The 13,750-nt window shown below is 48.9% G+C and overlaps 1 protein-coding gene and 1 long non-coding RNA gene across 5 annotated transcripts in view; one reads left to right on the top strand and one right to left on the bottom strand.

Moving 5' to 3' along the window:
• LOC127057566 (uncharacterized) overlaps positions 1-9,517 on the top strand; it is a 477,062-nt gene extending 467,545 nt beyond the window's left edge. Inside the window, exons 2-3 of the long non-coding RNA XR_007776121.1 lie at positions 3,989-4,117; positions 9,293-9,517. This is a non-coding gene — a long non-coding RNA (uncharacterized LOC127057566). The remainder of the gene's footprint in view (positions 1-3,988; positions 4,118-9,292) is intronic.
• Positions 1-13,750, bottom strand: part of SDK1 (sidekick cell adhesion molecule 1) — a 672,152-nt gene that overhangs the window by 592,969 nt on the left and 65,433 nt on the right. The window lies entirely within an intron of this gene.

The raw sequence follows: 13,750 nt of genomic DNA on the forward strand, positions 1-13,750 counted from the left end.
AGTGGCAGTAGCTAAGTCAACAGAAGAATTCTTCCTTTGACCTAGCACTGTCTATACTGGGGCTTAGGTTAGCTTAACTATATCTCTCAAGGTTGTGAATTTCTCACACCCCTGAGCGATATAGCTAGGTTGACCTAAACTTTAGGTGTAGACCAGGCGTAAGGCCACTTTACTTCTAAATGAACATGCAGGGGTCTAATGGGCTTTAACTATAGGATTTTCATTTCACACCTTTAGTTAATTTGCCTTAACTTTCCTAAGTGTCCCCATGGAGACATGCCCTAAGTGGAATATTTGTAGAATACTCATGGTTTTATCCTGTTACTTTCTAAGGGCTGGTCTCACTGAAAAGTTACATCAGCACAGTTACATCTCTGACGGATGTGAAAAATCCCCCGATATAGATAGTGTTAGGTTGAATCCAAGAAGAATTCTTGGACTTTAAGAACTGAGAGAGAGATGCCTTACACCTGGCTGTTCTTTCCCTACTTTCTACAATTCTGAAAACTTACTGCTCTTAAAGATACTGCAAAACATGACAGCTCTGCATGCTGCTGAATGGAGTGAAGAAAGAGCAGATTTCTTTTAAAAAAATGGATTAAAAAAAGTAGAAAGAGAGTTTCTTTTTCTAAAAGCAACAGCACAGAAGTGCTATGCACTCCTGCTGGGGAGCAGAAAATGTGGAGCAGACAGGTGTTAGGCAGTCTGTTTCACTCTGTGGTTCAGGATGACTAATTGCTATACTTACCTCCTGACATTGCCATGAAAGGGCTCAACCCAGCAGTTGAGGATCAGTGGCAGCGAACTTGAGAGAGAATTATAATATTCCTTCCCTTCATCACACTCCTACCTTCTTACTACTCTCCTTCTTGAGCATCTAGAGCTATATACTAGCATAAGTTTTAATGTCTAACTCGTGAAGTGATAATGACTAGAAATCAGAAGGCGAAGCCATGATGCGCGGGGGTGGGGGGGAGAAGAGTATATAAGATTGGGATTGTGTACCAAGAAGCAAACCTTGGTCTTAAATGATCCCTGATCAATTGTGCAAAAGTTGATCAGATTTTTCTAAATAGCAGAGGCAACAACATTTTTTTAAAACTGTCTGTGATTGAACAGAATGAGGTAGTAACTGCAGGAGAGTGAGAAGCAATGGTACTGTCTCCAACTATGTTTTAAAGAAGAAAGGATCCCCTGGTCACAAAACATTGATATAGAACAGGGCCCGCTCCAGGCATCAGTGCAAGAAGCAGGTGCTTGGGGCGGCCAATGGAAAGGGGCAGCACATCTGGGTCTTCGGCAGCAAGTCCCTCAGTCCCTCTCGGAGGGAAGGACCGGCTGTCAAATTGCTGCCGAAGAAGAATGAAGCCGCTGATCGTGGCTCTTTTTTTTTTTTTCCTCCTCTTCACCACTTGGGGCAGCAAAAAAGCTGGAGCCGGCCCTCATATAGAACAATATGTCAGTATTTAATAGATAAATATGATTAGGCTACTTAGATTTTGACTTCTTCCTATGACATGAAAAAGGGTGATTCAAATGGTTAAAGATGTCACTACTTGTTAAAATGAGATGAATGGGAGAAAAAATGTAAACTAAAACCTGACTGAGTTCAAATTGTTGCATGCATACATGCTGGGCTATGACATCAGGAATTACTTAGGCAAACTAAATTAACAGCTATCATGCGCTACCAAGAAGAGAAGTGGATTTGAACTTTATCAAGTTTCACGCTGTCTAAGCTAGAAATGTTGTGAAAATGGCATTGTCAGTCAGCTGGATGGAAGCAGCAGAACAGGTTGCAGTACAGCAGGCCACCTCACCTGAACTTAACCAGGGAGTGCACACACACACACACACACACACACACCCCCACAGCAGCACTAAACAAACAAATGGAGATTCTGCCCTCCCATACTTAGGGGCTGCTTTCTCAAGAACTCTTATAAAATCTAAACCTTCTGGGAGTACATGCTTCAGTTAGAGCTAAGGGGAGGGGGGGGCAATCTCACTGGAATAATTGTCCTTTTTTTATACCCCAGCAGCAATTAAATTTAAACATTTTATGGTCTTTTTTTTTACAGGGTTTATTAACACTAAACTTAAACTACTAACTACACACAGAGACTTGCAACTAATCTTAGAGGAAGGTTCAATGATTTACTATTGGGAATTTTTATTTTGCTTGAAGGAAAAATAAAAGTGCAACTGTTGGCAGCCAAATCTTCTGAATTAAAAAGTATGAAGTTGCATACTCAACAGTTTTCTGAATACCAATTTTGAGCTACTCAGGGAATTTAGAGACATACCAAACGTTTAATTGTAGCATTCGTACAAAGCTGAATTAGAAGCCAAATACTAGATAGAAAAATATACGATAGAGTAACATGTATTATATTTGATTATTTATTTTTTCAGAATGTTCAAAATAAAAACCAGTATCAGTTCGGCATTCTCATAAACCCACAAAACACATATTAGATATTACTTTTTCTATTATATTTTGTTGAGAACTTGGTCCCTTTCTCATCACCATGTGAAAAATACAACACAATTAGAACAACTACTTTTCATTAAGCAGATGAATCAGGAGTTAAATACCAAACTCCAAATCATAATTAAAAAGATAATTCCCTTTGCAATAATACATTTTAGCAATCAAACATTGTTCAAATTACTCATTTTTTTAAATAATTGATTTCTGATTCTAAAAAATTAAATGGTCTAATGCATTATGGAAAGGTTAAAGACCTTATTCTGAATACTGTTTGCTTATACTGTTGACCTAGAGGGTTAAGGTAATTAATCTTACTGTGACAGACCCAGGCCAGTGTGGTACAGGAGTCTGGTAGAGGGCTGTCATAAACAGATAGTTAAGGGTTAATGTCTCTTTCACCTGTAAAGGGTTAACAAACAGTGAACCTGGAACACCTAACCAGAGGACCAATCAGAAGACAAGATACCTTAAAATCTTGGTGGAGGGAAGTCTTTGTGTGTTCTTTCTTTGTCTGTTGTTCTCTCTGTGTTCTGAGAGGGTAACCAGAGGTACCTACAGGCTCTCTAATTTTCTATTCAAATAGTAAGTAACAGTAGAAGGCGGTTTAGTCTTTTTGATTGTTTTATTTGCAAATGTGTATTTTGCTGGAATGATTTTAATATGTATTTGTGCTGGGGGGAAGGCTCCTCTCTAGTGTCTATAAGCTAAAAGACCCTGTAACATTTACCATCTAAATTACAGAGACTTTTACTTTTTTCTTCTTTTATTAAAAGATTTGCTTTTTAAAACCTAATTGATTTTTTCCCCTTGTTGAGGCTCAAGGGAATTGAGTCTGTACTCACCAGGGAATTGGTAGGAGACAGGGAGAGAGAAGGGAGGGTGGAAAGGTGGAATCCCTTTGTTTTAGATTCACGGAGCTTGAATCTGTCTCTCTCTCCAGGATAGCCCAGGGAGGGAAAGCCTGGGAGGGGGAGAGAAGGGGGAGAGAAAACCTGATTTCTCTGTCTTGTGATTCAAGGAGCTTGAATCACGGTGATCTCCTAGTGTACCCAGGGTGGAAAAGATCTTGGAGGAAGAAAGGAGGGGGAGGGGAAATGGTTTATTCCCCGTTGTTGTAAGACTCAAGGAATTTGGGTCTTGGGGTCCCCAGGGAAGGTTTTTGGGGGGACCAGAGTGCCCCAAAACACTATATTTTTGGGTGGTGGCAGCCTATCAAATCTAAGCTGGTAATTAAGCTTAGAGGAATTCATGCTGATACCCCATCTTTTGGACTCTAAGGTTCAGATTGGGGAATTATACCATGACAAGGGCAAATATACTAGTCACTGGCTGAGTAGTTTTCTGTTCCCTGAGTGACTAGAGCAGGGGCTGCACTGGAGTAATCAGGAACCTGCTGGAACCAATTAAGGCAGACAGGCTGATTAGAACACCTGCAGCCAATCAAGGCAGGCTAATCAGAGCACCTGGGTTTAAAAACAAGCTCACTCCAGTCAGGGAGGGAGGAGCTAGAGGAGAGGAAGTGCGTGTGAGGAGCTGGGAGCAAGAGGCACAAGGAGCTGAGAGTGAGAGGCTGTGCTGCTGGAGGACTAAGGAGTACAAGTGTTATCAGACACCAGGAGGAAGGTCCTGTGGTGAGGATGATGAAGGTGTTTGGAGGAGGCCATGGGGAAGTAGCCCAGGGAGTTGTAACTGTCATGCAACTGTTACAAGAGGCACTATAGACAGCTGCAATCCACAGGGCCCTGGGCTGGAACCCGGAGTAGAGAGTGAGCCCGGGTTCCCCCCAAACCTCCCAACTCCTGATCAGACACAGGAGGAGTTGATCCAGACTGTGCGGAAGATCTCTGAGGTGAGCAAATCTGACAATAAGCACGGGACCCACCAAGGTAGAGGAGGAACTTTGTCACAACTGGTGTCAGGAGTGGGATCTGGTGTGCACAGCGCGGCAGAAGAAGGAGGGTGATTTAAAAAAAAAGTAGAGGTTTTTTTTTTCCCCACCACAATGGATGACTTAGTACGGGCATTGATACAAGCTACAGCAGCCCAGCAGGAGGCTACCCGTGTCCAGGCAGCTGCCCAACAGGAGGCAGTATGGCTGCAGCAAGAGACTAATCGCCTGCTGATGGACCAGGCTTCTCAAGACCAAGCTATGTTGCGAGAATTGGTGAACCAGGTAAAGACTCTTACAGAGCTGAACCGCGGCCATGAGAGGACGCAGATCATATAGGCCAGCCATTGGCTGCAGAAAATGACCCAGGAGGATGATGTAGAGGCATACCTTCTGGCCTTTGAGAGGATAGCCCTACGGGAGGCCTGGCCTCAAGATCAGTGGTCTGGCATCCTTGCCCCATTCCTGTATGGGGAGGCCCAGAAGGCTTACTATAATCTGCCTGAAAAGGCTGCAGCAGACTACCCCCAGCTGAAAGCAGAGATCCTGGCCAGATCTGGGGTAACAACTGCAGTGCGGGCCGAGCGATATCACGAGTGGAGGTACCAGGAAAATAAAACCCCGCGGTCCCAATTGTATAACTTCATCCATCTCACACGAAAGTGGTTGCGAACGGAGTCCTGGAGTCCAGAAGAGATACTAGAGGTTCTGGTCATTGACTGATACGTGAGGGGACTACCGCCAGACCTTCATGCCTGGGTAAGCCAGAACGAACCCTCCACCTATGATGAGGTTGTTGCACTGGTAGAAAGGCAAAGGACAGCGAGGGAGCTGACCCGACCAGTTAAGGAAGAGGCACCCCGGGTTAAACTAGCAGCACTAAGCCCTAGAGTTTGAGTGACGGGGCCACGAGGAGAGCCCAGGTGGAAAAAGAGAGGGGCTGAAGGCTCACCAGAAGCCACAAAGAGTCAGAGCACTGAGAGAGAAGAGGATCGAGAGGTTAGACTGCCCAAACCAAGAGACCGGGGAATGCCTAAGGCACCATAGAGATGTTATGCCTGCGGGGAGTGGGGACATATATTGCTGCACAGTGTCCCAATGCTGAGGAGCCTATGCAGTGTAACCTGGGGAACAGGGCAGACCCATGCTCCCTAATCCACCTTGTGGGGGTCTCACTAACCCCACATATGTACACCAGACCAGTAAAGCTAAATGGGGAAGAGACCACAGCACTAGTTGATTCGGGGAGTGCTATCACACTTGTCTCAGGGAAGCTTGTGAAGTGTAGTCAGCTGCTGTGGGCTAAGCGTACAGGAATAACATGCGTCCATCGGACAGTAGGTTATTACCCCACCATCCCAGTAAAAATTGAGATTCAGGGGAACACTACTGAGGTAGCAGCAGGTGTAGTCCCTAAACTCCCATACCCAGTGCTCATAGGGGGGGACTTCCCACGGTTTGGAGACTTACTCCCAGTAGGAGGATTGGAGAAAGAGGGGAATCCCGAAGTTAGTGAGGCATCCACAGTAGATTGTCAACCCCCAGTCTTCTCTGAAATATCCCCAGATTTATTTTCCATTCCCAGACATGGTAGAAAGTCGAAAAGGGAAAGGAGGGCAGCTAAGGCCTTGGGAACTCAAATACTGGCCCAAAGCCAAAGGGTCGCTCTCGTAGGTAGGCGGACCCGAGCAGCTGAAAAGGAGGCTACCCAGGAGGGAGAAGCTCCTGAGTCTGACCCCCACCCTAACGCTTCTGAACCAGTAGAGGCAACAGAGACTGGGCCCCTAGATCTTGGGCAGATTAGCCCCGGAAGAGGAAATTTTGGACGGGACCAGGCTGAAGACCCAAGGTACAACAACATTAGAAAGGAGGTGACTGAAATAGATGGGGTCCCCGTGGAACGGAAAACACAGGGACCAGGACCCTACTTCATAATGAAGAAGAATCTCTTGTACCGAGTTGCATCAATACAGGGGCAGAAGGTACAGCAGATCTTAGTACCTCAAAAACAACAGAATGCTGTATTAAGTCTTGCACGTAGTCATCTTTTTGGGGGGCACTTGGGGGTAGAGAAGACTCTGGCACGAATCCTATGACGGTTCTTCTGGCCCAGAGTACATGAAGAAGTGCGAAGGTACTGTGCATCCTGCCCGGAGTGTCAGCTGCACAGTCCCTGTCCCCCAAGGTACCTTTAGTACCCATTCCCATCATAGAGGTCCCCTTTGAGCGAATAGCCATGGACCTAGTGGGACCCCTGGAGAAGACGGCTCAGGGCCACCAATATAAACTTGTTATTTTGGACTATGCTACTCACTACCCAGAAGCTGTCCCCCTGCGGAACACAGCCTCTAAAATGATAGCCAAAGAGCTGGTGGGGATCTTTGCCCGAGTGGGGCTACCAAAGGAGATATTAACAGACCGAGGAACCCCATTTATGTCAAAGCTAATGAAGGACCTCTGTACACTGCTCCATATACATACTCTGAGAACTTCAGTTTACCATCCGCAGACTGATGGGTTGGTAGAAAGGTTTAATCGAACCCTCAAGGCTATGATAAGGAAGGACGGTAAGTCGGGACGGGAAGGACTGGGACATCCTAATGCCCTAACTTATGTTTGCTATCCCGGAGGTACCTCAGGCCTCAACTGGGTTTTCCCCATTCAAGTTATTATACGGACGTCACCCCTGTGGCATACTAGATATCGCCAAAGAGATTTGGGAAGAGGAACCCAATGAGGGGAGAAATATAATAGAACATGTAATACAGATGTGAGACCGGATAGCCCGTGTCACCCCTATTGTACGGGAACATTTGGAAAAGGCACAAGAGGCCCAGAGTACCTATTACAATCGCCAGGCAAAAGTCCAACAGTTCCAACCAGGGGATCGGGTGATGGTGTTGGTACCCATGGCAGAAAGCAAGCTTCTGGCCCAGTGGCAGGGACCCTATGAGGTGGTTGAACCCGTGGGGGAAGTAACCTACAAGGTGCGGCAGCCATGACGCTGAAAACAAGAACAGATTTATCACATCAACCTTCTGAAACCCTGGCATGCACAAGAGGCATGCATAACTATCCGAAAAGACCTAACCCAGGAAAACAAGCCTTCCAAACAGGTAAGAGTGTCTTCCGATTTAACACCAGACCAGTAGAATGAGGTGTCTGAGATGATCTTCTGGAACCAAGATGTGTTCTCAACAAAACCAGGTCGAACAACTGAGACATATCACCACATCATCACGAACCCTGGGGCCAGAATAACAATGAGGCCCTATCGGGTGCCAGCAGCCAAAAGAGAGGAAATAAAAGCAGAAGTAAAAAAAAGGCTGGAGTTGGGGATCATCAAAGCATCCCACAGTCAGTGGTCCAGCCCAATCGTGCTGGTGCCCAAACCTGATGGCACCACAAGGTTTTGCAACAACTTCCGGCGACTAAATGAAGTATCCCAATTCGATGCGTACCCCATACCTCACATAGATGAGCTAGTGGACTGTCTGGGGAATGCCCAGTACTTGACTACCCTAGATTTGACAAAGGGGTACTGGCAGATTCCCCTTGTGGAAGACGCAAAAGAAAAGACTGCGTTCTCTACACCAGAGGGTCTTTTTCAATATACTGTCCTCCCTTTTGGACTACATGGGGCCCCAGCTACTTTCCAGCGCCTCATGGACAAGCTATTATGCCCGCATAACAGTTATGCTGCTGCCTACTTGGACAATGTGGTCATTCATACCCTAAACTGGGAAACCCACCTAGAGAAGGTGGAGGCAGTCCTTGATACCTTCAGGTGAGCTGGCCTTACAGCAAACCCTGCCAAGTGCGCTGTAGGGTTTACAGAGGCCAAATATCTTGGCTACATTGTGGGAAAAGGTCTGGTAAAACCCCAAGTCAATGAGTTGGAGGCCATCCAAAATTGGCCCCGACCGCGTCGCAAGAAAAAAAACCGGGCATTCCTAGGTGTAGTAGGGTATTACCGACAATTTATCCCCCACTTTGCCACAAGGGCAAGCCCCCTGACAGACCTAGTGAAAGCCCGTGGACCTGATCTGGTGAGATGGTCTGACGCAGCAGAGGAAGCATTCACAGACCTACGGACTGCCCTCTGCAGTAACCCTGTACTGATAGCCCCTGATTTCATCAAGGAATTTATCCTGCAGACAGATGCATCGGAAGTAGGGTTGGGGGTCGTCCTATCACAGATGGTTGGGGAGGAGGAACACCCAATTCTCTACCTCAGTAGGAAACTCCTTCCAAGGGAACAAAAATATGCAGTGGTGGAGAGAGAGTGCCTTGCCTTAAAATGGGCCATGAAAGCATTGCGCTACTACTTGCTCGGGTGCAGATTTGTCCTAGTGACCGACCATGCCCCTCTTCAATGGATGCAGTGGAACAAGGAGAAGAACACAAGAGTGACCAGGTGGTTCTTATCCCTCCAACCTTTCCAGTTCCGTGTGCAACACAGAGCAGGGAGCCATCACGGTAATGCCGATGGCTTGTCACGTGTCCACTGTCTGGCATCCTAAGCTGCCCAACCCCTTGGCGTTGAGCAGGAGGGAAGGATATGTGACAGACCCAGACCAGTGTGGTACAGGAGTCTGGTACAGGGCAAATATACTAGTCACTGGCTGAGTAGTTTTCTGTTTCCTGAGTGACTAGAGCAGGGGCTGCACTGGAGTAATCAGGAACCTGCTAGAACCAATTAAGGCAGACAGGCTGATTAGAACACCTACAGCCAATCAAGGCAGCCTAATCAGGGCACCTGGGTTTAAAAGGAAGCTCACTCCAGTCAGGGAGGGAGGAGCTAGAGGAGAGGAAGTGTGTGTGAGGAGCTGGGAGCAAGAGGCATAAGGAGCTGAGAGTGAGAGGCTGTGCTGCTGGAGGACTACGGAGTACAAGACACCAGGAGGAAGGTCCTGTGGTGAGGATAAAGAAGGTGTTTGGAGGAGGCCATGGGGAAGTAGCCCAGGGAGTTGTAACTGTCATGCAGCTGTTACAAGAGGCACTATAGACAGCTGCAATCCACAGGGCCCTGGGCTGGAACCCGGAGTAGAGAGCGAGCCCGGGTTCCCCCCAAACCTCCCAACTCCTGATCAGACACAGGAGGAGTTGATCCAGACTGTGGGGAAGATCACTGAGGTGAGTAAATCTGCCAATAGGTGCAGGACCCACCAAGGTAGAGGAGGAACTTTGTCACACTACATTCTGCTGGTCAGATGTACCTCTGCCCTCTTCCAAGCAAACTTTCTCGATAATGGCAAAATTGCTAGATTGCAGATTGCTAGAGTCAGGGGCGGCTCCAGGCCCCAGCACACCAAGCACGTGCTTGGGGCGGCAAGCCACAGGGGGGCGCTCTGCCAGCGCCGCGAGGGCGGCAGGCAGGCTGCCTCCGGCGGCTTGCCTGCGGAGGGCCCGCTGGTCCCGCTGCTTGGGCGGACCTCCCGCAGGACCTCCCGCCGAATCCGCGGGACCAGCGGATCCTCCGCAGGCAAGCCGTCAAAGGCAGCCTGCCTGCCGTGCTTGGGGTGGCAAAATCCCTAGAGCCGCCCCTGGCTAGAGTGAGACAGACAAGTAAGTCCACATTCCCCTCTGTTTTCCAGGAGTTCTAGGCCAGTGTAACTTCATGATTTCAATGGAATTACACCAGTTTTACAAAAGTATAGTCCAGTACACAATCTGGCCCCTATTTTCTAGAGGCAAAATGCGCTCCTTAAATTAGAAGTATTCTAGGTTTCCTGCAGTCTCCACTTAGCAGGTGCATATCTAATAAGGCAGTATCACAGGGAAAGTGAGCCCCGTCCCCTCTTGGGTCAGGGTAGGATAATTGTTTCCCCACAGTCACAGCCTTACAAACAACCCTTTGTCTTGGGGTAGTGTGGCCTAGTGGTAAAAGTCAACATGACAGTTCTCTCTCCCAAAGTTGTGTGGCCCAATGGCCAGAGTCAGGGTGATGGCCCCTCCCCACAGACCAGTGGGACCTAATGGCCCGAGTCAATAAGGCTTCCCGGTTCCGCTAGGGTGTATCACCTAGCAGTCAGAGTCACTGTGGCCACCTGACTCAGCAATGTAGCATGGCCTAGTAGCAAAAGTCAGGAGGGTTTCCCTCTGTCAGGGCTGCTCAGGCCTAGCGGCCAGAGTCAATAAGGTTGCCCTCTCTCAGGGCTGCACAGCCTAGTGGCCAGAGTCAGTATAACTGCCCCTTCCTTGGGGCGTGTGACCCTGTGGCCTGTCAGGGGAGTGGCCCGTCACCCTGGGGTGGGTGGCAGCCAGGTAGGGGTACCCAGGCCCTCCCTTCTCCACCAGGTACCATCTCAGGGCCCTGTCAGTGGCAAGTATGGCCTCCACTGTGTCAGTGGGGAATCCACCCAAAACATGCAGACCCCACTCAGCACCACAGCCAGTCTCCCCGAGCTACTTCATATCTGGTTCCTGATACCATGGTCCTGGCGTCTCCAGGGTCTCTGCGCTCCTCTGTCAGTGCGGCTCACAACAGCTCCACCTCTCCATGGGCGTCCTTCGGAGTCTCAGCATCCCTGGCTTCTGCCATCTGGGGATTCTGTGGTTCCTGGGCTGCAGCTTTCAACGTGCATACTTTCTCTTCAGTGGTCAGTCTGAATGAGCTGAGCTGCTCCCTTTTATACCTAGTCTCCAGCTGCAGCATGCCCTGCAGGACTGTGGGGTTGTGGCCTCCTTGGCCCAGAGAGTAGAGTTAACCCTTGCACACCTCACAATCCACTGGCCCTACCTGTCGAACCACCTCAAAAGTGCCCTGCCATTTAGCGAGCAGCTTGGACTTGGCCAAAGGTAGCAGGAACAGGAAACTATCCCCGGGTTCAGAAGTGCTCAGCCTTGCCCCTCAGTTGTATTGGTGGGTTTAGGTCTGTTGCACTTGCAGTACATTCACTCGGGCAAATGCTTCCAACTTCTGGAGTCATTCGTGTAGTTGTAGGTGACCCAGGCTCTTCCCAGGTCTCCTTCAGGAGATGGAGGATCCCTCCCAGGGATCCATCTCCCATAAAGCAGCTCGAAAGGTGAAAAGCCTGTGGTGACCTGGGGAACCTCCCAGACAGCGAACAATAAGGCCGGTAGTAGCTTGTCCCAGTGTCACGGGCCATCTTCTATGAATTTCTTTAGCATGGATTTCAACATCCCATTAAACCTTTCCACCAAGACATTTGTCTGCAGGTGTTATACAGTCTTAAGTGCTCAGATATTCAACAACCAGCACAACTCCGACATCAGTTTGGATGAGACGTTGGTTTCTTGGTTAGTCAGAATCTCCATAGGTTTCCCCACCCAGGAGAAGATTTTTAGAAGTTCAGCTGCTATGGTAGGGGCCATGGTATTCTGTAGTGGGACAGCCTCTGGACATTTAGTCACATAATCCAACAGCACCTGTATATACTGACACCCAGAGCTGCTTTTTTCCAAGGGTCCTATGAGATCTAGGCTGATTCTTTCAAATGGAACCCCAACCACAGGGAGTGCTACAAAGGGGGTCCAGGCGGGCTTCGCAAAAGTTCCGTGCTGGGCCAAAAGAACCTTTGTGCCACCCATTGTAGGGTCTTCTCCCTGCCTAAGTGCTGCCCAGAGCACTGAGTGGCCTAACTGTAACAGGCCTCTCCAGTACTTCTGTGGGACTACCAACTACCCAGGTCTTCTTGGGTGTGGGGCTCCCTGACTACGCAGTAATGGCGATCCTTGCGTACCTCAAACTGGGGTCCCTGTGGCATTCATTGTTTGGCCTCCCCATCTGGATCAGGGACCACCACTTGTTCCCAGGCACAGTTTAGGGTCTGTTCCTCTCGTTGCTCTCTCATGAAATTCCCTCCTGTCTAGGCAGTCAGGATCTGTCACTCCTGCTGGTCCTGCTTTGGGAATGGGTTGTAGGGAGGTACTGTGTTTAAGAGAAGTCTCTCTCCAAGTTCCCTGACCTCCCTTGGGCCACACGCCCCCTTTTCATTGGACATGTTCTGTCTTTCTCTGGTGCTCGACAACTCCAGTCTTGGACAATCTTGCAGAACCCTCGTCAGTCTCGCCCCAAGATCACCAGGTAGGCTAATATTGGGGCCAACCCAGCCCAGAACACCTCCACTCAGTGTCCATCCAACAACTGTACCCAAGCAGCATGGTACGATCGTATATTCCCATGGACACATTGCATGAGGATTGGGTCCCCTACAGGTTTGGGGGACTCTACCAGATTGGCTCGCACCAACATCTGGCTACAGCTTGAGTCAACTATGGCTGCCACCGGAGTACGTTCAGGGTTACCAGTAGCTTGGTGTGGCCTTTTCTTCTTGCTCTGGAACCCACCATCAGCACTTAGCCATAACTGCAGTCCATGAATGGGCAGTTGTAATGGAAATGTCCTTCCTGTCCACACTCAAACATTTTCCTTGGGCCATTTCCTCCAGCAGCTCTGGAGCCCCATTTGCCTCCTACCTGCAAGCCACTCTTCCCCCAATCTGGTGGCTGGTTGACTGGTTGCCATCTAATCAGTGTTCTCTCTGCCTTAAATGGACCAGGTTGATAGTTCAGTTCCCTGGCTCATGTTGACAGACAACTTGTTCTAGCTGTTGGCCTGGGTCCTCAGGATTTTTGGTACTTCACCCTCGTGCCTCTGACCTCTCAGCATCAGGTAGTCCTCCATGAAGGAGACTGCTTCTGTCTGTCGATGTTGCTTCACCCATTCTTTTCCTCCGGTGGGGAAAATCTGCATAAACTGCTCCAACATCACTGCCTTCACCACCTGGGCCCCACCAGCTCCTCTGGCTCCAGCCAGCGTCATCAGTAATCCCAGAGCTTTTGGGTCACAGCCCTTGGCCTAGCCAGGGGGTATTAGTCCCACCAAAATCATTGTCGGTATGTCTCAGGGTTGACGCCTGTCTGGTTGAGGATGGCCACCTTGACCTTTCGATATTCCAATGCATCCTGGGGGTCCATATTGCAGTAAGCCACCTGTGCTAAGCCAGTCAAATATGGAGCCAGCAAGGTGGCCCAATGCTCCCCCAGCCATCTAGCAGAGGTGGCAATCGTCTCAAATGTTACTAGGAAGGCATCAGGGTCATCACCAGGCCACATCTCAGTCAGTCGGATGGGGAGTCCTATTAGACTGCTCCTGGCTCCACCAACATGGGGGTCTAGCAGGGGAGCAGGCTGCAATACTGTCACCATTCATTGCATCAGGCACTCTTGTTGGGCCTGGTGCAAAGCCAACATCTCCCACAGCAATTGCTGCTGCTGGGACAATTGCTGCTGTTGCTGAACCACCAGTTGTTGTAGTAACTGTAAATGATGTTGCTGGCTATCCAGCAGCCGTTTTAGGACTCTCTCAGCTTCCGTCTTCCTAAGTTACATGGGAACAATCA

This window comes from Gopherus flavomarginatus, chromosome 9 (assembly GCF_025201925.1).
Source record: "Gopherus flavomarginatus isolate rGopFla2 chromosome 9, rGopFla2.mat.asm, whole genome shotgun sequence".
NCBI lineage: Eukaryota > Metazoa > Chordata > Testudines > Testudinidae > Gopherus > Gopherus flavomarginatus.